The 6,711-nt window shown below is 35.3% G+C and overlaps 1 protein-coding gene across 1 annotated transcript in view; it reads left to right on the top strand.

Annotated features, from left to right (window-relative positions):
- The window catches only part of LOC110106033, a 38,362-nt gene that overhangs the window by 24,173 nt on the left and 7,478 nt on the right, over positions 1 to 6,711 (top strand). The window lies entirely within an intron of this gene.

Genomic DNA, 6,711 nt, shown 5'->3' with positions numbered 1-6,711 from the left:
AATCCTAACTTCATCAATCTCCCCCGACGCTACTTATACTCAGACGGCACTATCATCCCTTCTTCTCACGTCCCAAAACTCTTGCATACGACGGACATTACTCTTTAATGATTAAGTCTACTCTCGTCGACTTCTCCAACCTCGGATCTCGTGTCAACCTCCCTCCTTTACAACGTCTCTCCACCCCACTCTCAACCAACTAAACATCAAACTCGCAATATCCTTCAAAATAAGGAAAAAATCCGACTTTCCTTCCAAAGAGTCCTCGAAAAAAATTAAAACCTCAATAAAAGGACAGAAGAAAGAAAAATCTCAACCTCCGCCAAGGAAGGCCTCAAAAAACAGAACCTCATAGAAAGAACAAAACAAAAAGAAAAAAAAAAAAAAAAGAAAGTGTAGAAAAAAGTAAAAAGATGAAAAAAAAGGAAAAGACAATTTCAAAGCGCTGATTTATACTAGTTTAAATTGTGAAGTTCTAGATATTAATTTAAAATTTCAAAATTTCTAGAATTTTGAATTTTCGAATTTTATGGAATTTTTAAATTTTGTCCCCGCAACAATAAAAAAATCAAAATAGAACCGACCTACAACACCGCCTTCCCCCACCGCCGCCCCCCACCCCTTCGCCGCCACGGCGATCCGCCCAATTTGGCCCACTCCATTCACTTTGCACCCACCGACACGTTTTCGACTCCGACTTATTTTGACACTCCCGAGCTCAACGAGCCTCTACATCAGTTACAAAGATTAAACTTTAACCAATTTTCCATCAACCAATAAAATTGAACAATATTATCGTACTTCAGGTCCGAAAACGGCAAAACGTATGCAACTGAATATAACTGAAATACCGTCGGGCACGAACTCGACAAAAATCAGTTGAAACTTCAAAAATTAAAATCCGAGCACCTTACCTCATTCAGCTACTACAGTCAAACTAACGTCTCGAAATACAATCCAAGACACCAAATTCACCCAATCTAGTCCCAAATGGTCCAAATCAGATCCAGCACTAAGTTTCAAACCACATATTGATTAACCAAACGACCTCGCATTTGACGAGTATACCAATCGAACCAAACGAAATCAACACCCCAAGATCCAAATCTGGACATCACTTAATCTCAAATCCAGAAACTCAATATCAGGATTCAATACGCGTCATGACCCACTCCCTATTCCCGCACCTATCTCACCTATTTACGCCACCACTCCAAAAATCTAAATAGAACCCTCATTCTTCATAAAGCCAAGCAAGAAGAAAAAAAGAAAATCCCCCTCACAGCACCACACCGCGACCACCACAGACACCGCCGAACCACCCCACCACGCAGAAGCACCGACCAACCGCCACCGCAGAACCTCACGTACCACCACAAAACCTCGCCGACACCACCTTAAGCCAGTTCATCCCCACTCCGCCCAAGACCCAATCTGGTCAAGCCACACGCATCCACCCTACAAAACCCACGTTGCAAGCCACAATCCGACCTAAAACCCTCTCTCTGAAAACCTACCTGTAAGACCACGTCCACTCCAACCAACCATAACATCCACTTCAATACACTTGGACTAACACCTACTTTCCTAAATTCCTACCCCTACTTCCTTCAGCCTCATCCCTACTACCCGTCCGATTCCGACCCCAATCACCAGACAACGTTCTCAACCCCACCCACCTTACGTCCTTCAGCCTCAGCCCTCTACCGTCATCCTCACCAACAACGTCTTTCAACCCCACTCCACCCGCCTACTCCTTTAGCCTCTGCCTACTATGTCCTTCGACCCCATCCAACAGAAACGTCTTTCGACCCCGGCTCCTCCGACCACGGTCTCCTCCACCACGTCTCCTCGACTACTCCTCAGCCAAACAAACTTTATAGTAACTCCCGACCATGAATGCAATCAGTATATTACATTCTACATCAATCAAGCCCTCCTAAAAGGCCTCATTGTAATCCGACAAAAAAAGGATCATTAACTAGCCACCCTGTGTTTTCCCCCCTTCAGGTTTTCCACGAAAAACTCTTCTCTATAATCTAACCACCCTCCACTTACCCGGGATTGACGATTCTCGCAATCTAAAACTTAAAACTAAAATATCATCTACCCCCGAATATCCAGACGCAACAATTTAATCTAAACTCCTTTAACATAATGACAATCTCTAGAAAGTCTATGCAAATATAATTTTCATAAATCTCCTTCTATATCCTACTAAAGAGGTCCAACTCAATCTAAAAATGCCCTATAGCTATTTGGTCATTCAACCTCATTATTTCCACTTTTATAAATGATATTATTATATTATTATTATATAATATTATTATATTATATATTATTATAAAGGTTAATATGACACGACTCGAAATCATAGATCTAAAAAAATCTAGGTAGGACCCTACCCATGGCAAAACGATAACGATTCGGGTTCGATCCCGATCACCCGCTTAAAAAACGCGGTTCTGACCGCAGGTTGTCCATCACCCTTGAACCGTCTTAATAACTCCCGCTCCCTTAAGCACACCCCCGCACACGCTCCTCCCTGCCAACGCGCCCCCCCCACTACTACGCCGCGGCCGCCACCCGGCTCGCCCCCACCTCCACCACGCCCGCACCAACGCCGAGCACGCCCCCTCGCCACCCCCCGCAACCACCCCTCACCCACCATCGCCTTCTCGCTCCCCCATGCGCTCCCTCTAGCCCAACATCGTCCATGCGTTTCGACTACGTGTCTCGTCAACCCCAACCGCCAAACGTCCGTTGATTTCATATCCGTGTCTACCCCACTAGATCAACCCTTTGAACCGTATTCAGGATCACCCAAACCCACCGTGACCGAAATGACACCCCCTAATAATATATTATGAATTATTATATATATTATATTATATATAGATATACTTCTCTCTCAATTAATAATCTTTATTTGGTAGAAAAAAACAATTATACCAAACTTTTATCAAGTAGCAAGTAAAACACATCAAATCAAGCTCTCATCCTCATCTGCACAATTATATACCAAACATATATGCTATTGATTATAATAATTAAAGGAAGATATCTAAGGGAAGATTTGATTTTGTCAAGAAGAGAAAGTCACATTTAAATAGTTGAGAATATTTTGGATAAACAAGAAGCTTAGTATAAAAAGATGAAAGGTTTCTATGTCATATAATCATTTGAAGTCATCAAAAACTGAAATCAAACATCAAAAGAATGCATATAACAAACAAACAAAAAAGTTTTGTTTGCACGCATGTCCCTCATATGCTCATTAATTAGTAGGATGTATCTTTTTCCTTCATGCCATCCAGCCTTGTGGACTCACTTTTGTAGATGTGTAAGTGGTTCGATAATATTTTTTATCAGTGTCAAAACATGTTGACGGGTTGGGTTTGGGTCTAACCCGAATCCTGTCAACTCGAACGCGACCCATTTAATAAACGGGTCAAAAACACCAACTTCAACCCTACCCACTAGCAACTCAAATGGCCGAACCTAACTAATTAACCTGTTTTTGTTAAAAAAAAAACATATTAAACATAAAAGTTTGGAGATTTGATGAAAAATAAGAAGATTAAACAAACAACTAAACAAATTAAAGAAAAAATATATCAAATTAGTCATTTTTAGATTAAAAAATGGGCTCACGAGATAATCCAAATCTGACCAATTTAATATACAAGTAAAAAAACTAACTTGACCCCAACTCGTTTATTAAACAAGTCAACCATAACCTTAATTTTTTGAGTTGGGCTCGGGCCGGGTTGGCAGCTCGAGTTATTTATTGACTACCCACCCCCCAATATTCCTTGCCTAGGTGGGATGTATGTCTAACTCCGAAGCTTTATTATTCACACATAAATAAGTTACAAGTCTCATTTTGGGCATCTTCTTCACCACATGAACGACATGTCTAACTTAATTTAATAAATGTTTAGTTAAATTAAAATTTAATATAGTTAATGATATCTAAAGATATGTTGAATAAATAATATATATTCATGTTATTCAAATTAGCGTCAAAAAAATTATATTTGGATAAGATCTTGTATTTGATAATGCATTATGCATATTAAAGTAAATATTTTTGAATAAAATATATTATTTTTAGAAAGTCAAAATATTATTTAATATTTTACAAGAAAAATATATGTCACCATAAATGATAATTTAAAGATTATTGCACACATTTTAAGGAAAAAAATAATAAAATTCTATTTATGGTTAAATACTATGATCCTATATCCTAACTTCGACAAATATGATTTATTAATGACATATATTTCAAGTAAAACAATGAATAAAAAAAAACAATGAAATAAACAGAAAGAATGAAATCCTATTTCATTTAGCATTATAAATTAACAACAAAAGAACCAAATAAAAAACAACTGATTTTTTTCCTAAAAAAAAACTACTAGTATACAAAGAAGTATCTCATACTGACAAACATCTTATATTCATGTGCCCATTTACAAAGATCGCTACAAAACCTTCTTTTCACTTGAACCTCATGTAACCATAGATTATCCTCTTCCAAAGCTGAAGTTCCACATGACAAATCTTCACAACGAATAAATGACAATGAAGGTAATTTTTGCCATATCATATTTCTGAAGTTCTGTGAAGCAAGTTCTCGACACTGATGTATATTATTTGATACCTCGTTCAAAAGATCAATAGCATGCAAACGAGTTGATTCATCATGAAACAACAATATTCCCCTAATATATTTAGAAAGAATATGTCCTTGACTTGCAGCTAATTGAAGATGATGCAAACCAATATCAAATCTTCTTAAATTGAACATTTCCTTCTAAAAAATTGCATATCAAACAAGTAGATTTTTATTATATATAGCAAATTATTAATGTTTAATGTTATAATCAACTCAAATAATGAATTAAGAGAATAAATTGCTTACCAATCCAAACAAGAAAAGAGCATTAGCATTTTCACTCTCCGCACAACTCTGAATAAATCTTAAATAACCTAGCTTGTCTTGCCAATACATGCTCGAGTCTTCTACATTCATATATTTTCCAACTCTTTTTGATGAACATGTTGAATGAAAATCCTTGCATCTATATTAAATTATCTTATAGTTAGATAAATAAAAAAAGATTAGTCTTAATTAATGAATAATTATAATTTTTAATAAATAATACTTACGTTTGTCTGAAATATCTTATATCTTTTAATGGTGTTGGAGAGGCTGCAAGAGCTTCTAGCAAAATTTCCTCTAAAAGATCAGGTGGTAGGGAAGAAATGTTAGGCTCTCTTCTAGTTTTCTTCATAATATTTCTGTTCTTCATGTTTGCTCATATTTAGTAGCAAGAAACAAGCAAATTAATGGAGATATGTAAATGATGAAGAAGAACAAGAGAAACAAATATAGAGATACTACAACAAAATTGTTCATCATTAGCTTAAATAAAAAACTTGAATAATTTCCAAATTGGTCATTAATGAAGCAATGGCGTCAACTTGATTAATTTTTTATCTGTTTCAACTTGTATTTTTTTTTTTTAACTTGTAATTTGAAACGGCTCTTATTCTATATTTCAGACGCGTATATATATGAGCAATCTTCATCAGAACTCTATAGCAAAGCCGATCAAGCAAGAAACAAAAATATATACATATATATTAATTCAAGAAATTTGTCTGTATAATATTCAAATAAATTAAACAATAAAATTAAGTTGTTACATGCAAAGAGTTCTTCTATTTATAATCTTACAGTAAAAAAGAAAAAAAATGGATGCTTAAGATTATATATAGAAGAGTTGAAGAACAGAAGATGAGACAGAAAGACGGGAAAGCTTAAAAATTTACTAAAAATTAATGAAGAAAACTAAGTTGCAAAGAGCTTTTAATTAAGAAGCATACCTTAAAGCTTGCAGATAGAATGCTTCAACAATGGCTGTTTAAGACTATAGAAGAATTGAAGAAGACGAGGAGAAAGAAAAATGAGAAAGTTTAAGTAAGAATTTACTAAAAATTAATGAAGAAAATTAAGCTGCAATGAGCTTTTGATTAAGATCGAAGCATACCTCAAAGCTTGCAGGTTGTATGGTTCAACAATGGCTAGCTGTTTATGGAAATAGAAGAGTTGAAGAACAGAAGATGCTCCTTGGCCTATTGGTTGTGAGCTTAGGCTTCCAACTAAGAGGTTCAGGTTCGAGTCTATGTGTATGCGTTGTGTGTGAGTTTGCCTTAAATGGCCTAAATGTCCCAAAAAAAAAAAAAAAGAAAAAAAGAAAGAAGGACGAGAAAGCTTAAGGATTTACTAAAAATTAATGAAGATAATTAAGTTTTGAAAGAGCTTTTAATTTAGAAGCAAAACTTAAGGCTTGCAGATTGATTGGTTCAACGGCTTTAATTGCCGAGATCCCATCACCTTATAATCTTGTAGTCTTGCCTTTAATAGCGCAAAGGCTTATAAGAACAAGTCAATGAAGATATAACGGTCTTATTTATAGTATGCAAAAAATGCGGGTCAGAAAATATATTATAATATCTCAAATAAATAAATTTATTATGATATCCATCTTAGGATATTTGTTTTATCAGAATATCCAAATATAAAATTTTTTTCTTAAATATGACAAGTTAAGGGTATATGAGCTTGTTGATATGTGTAGAGTTTATTTGATTATTCATTTTAATATTAGAAATCATATATAAAATGTTTTTTTTTAA

Source organism: Dendrobium catenatum, unplaced genomic scaffold, assembly GCF_001605985.2.
Source record: "Dendrobium catenatum unplaced genomic scaffold, ASM160598v2 fragScaff_scaffold_821, whole genome shotgun sequence".
Lineage (NCBI taxonomy): Eukaryota > Viridiplantae > Streptophyta > Magnoliopsida > Asparagales > Orchidaceae > Dendrobium > Dendrobium catenatum.
Note: the sequence above shows the minus strand (reverse complement) of the source record. Positions and strands in the feature narration are given on the sequence as shown.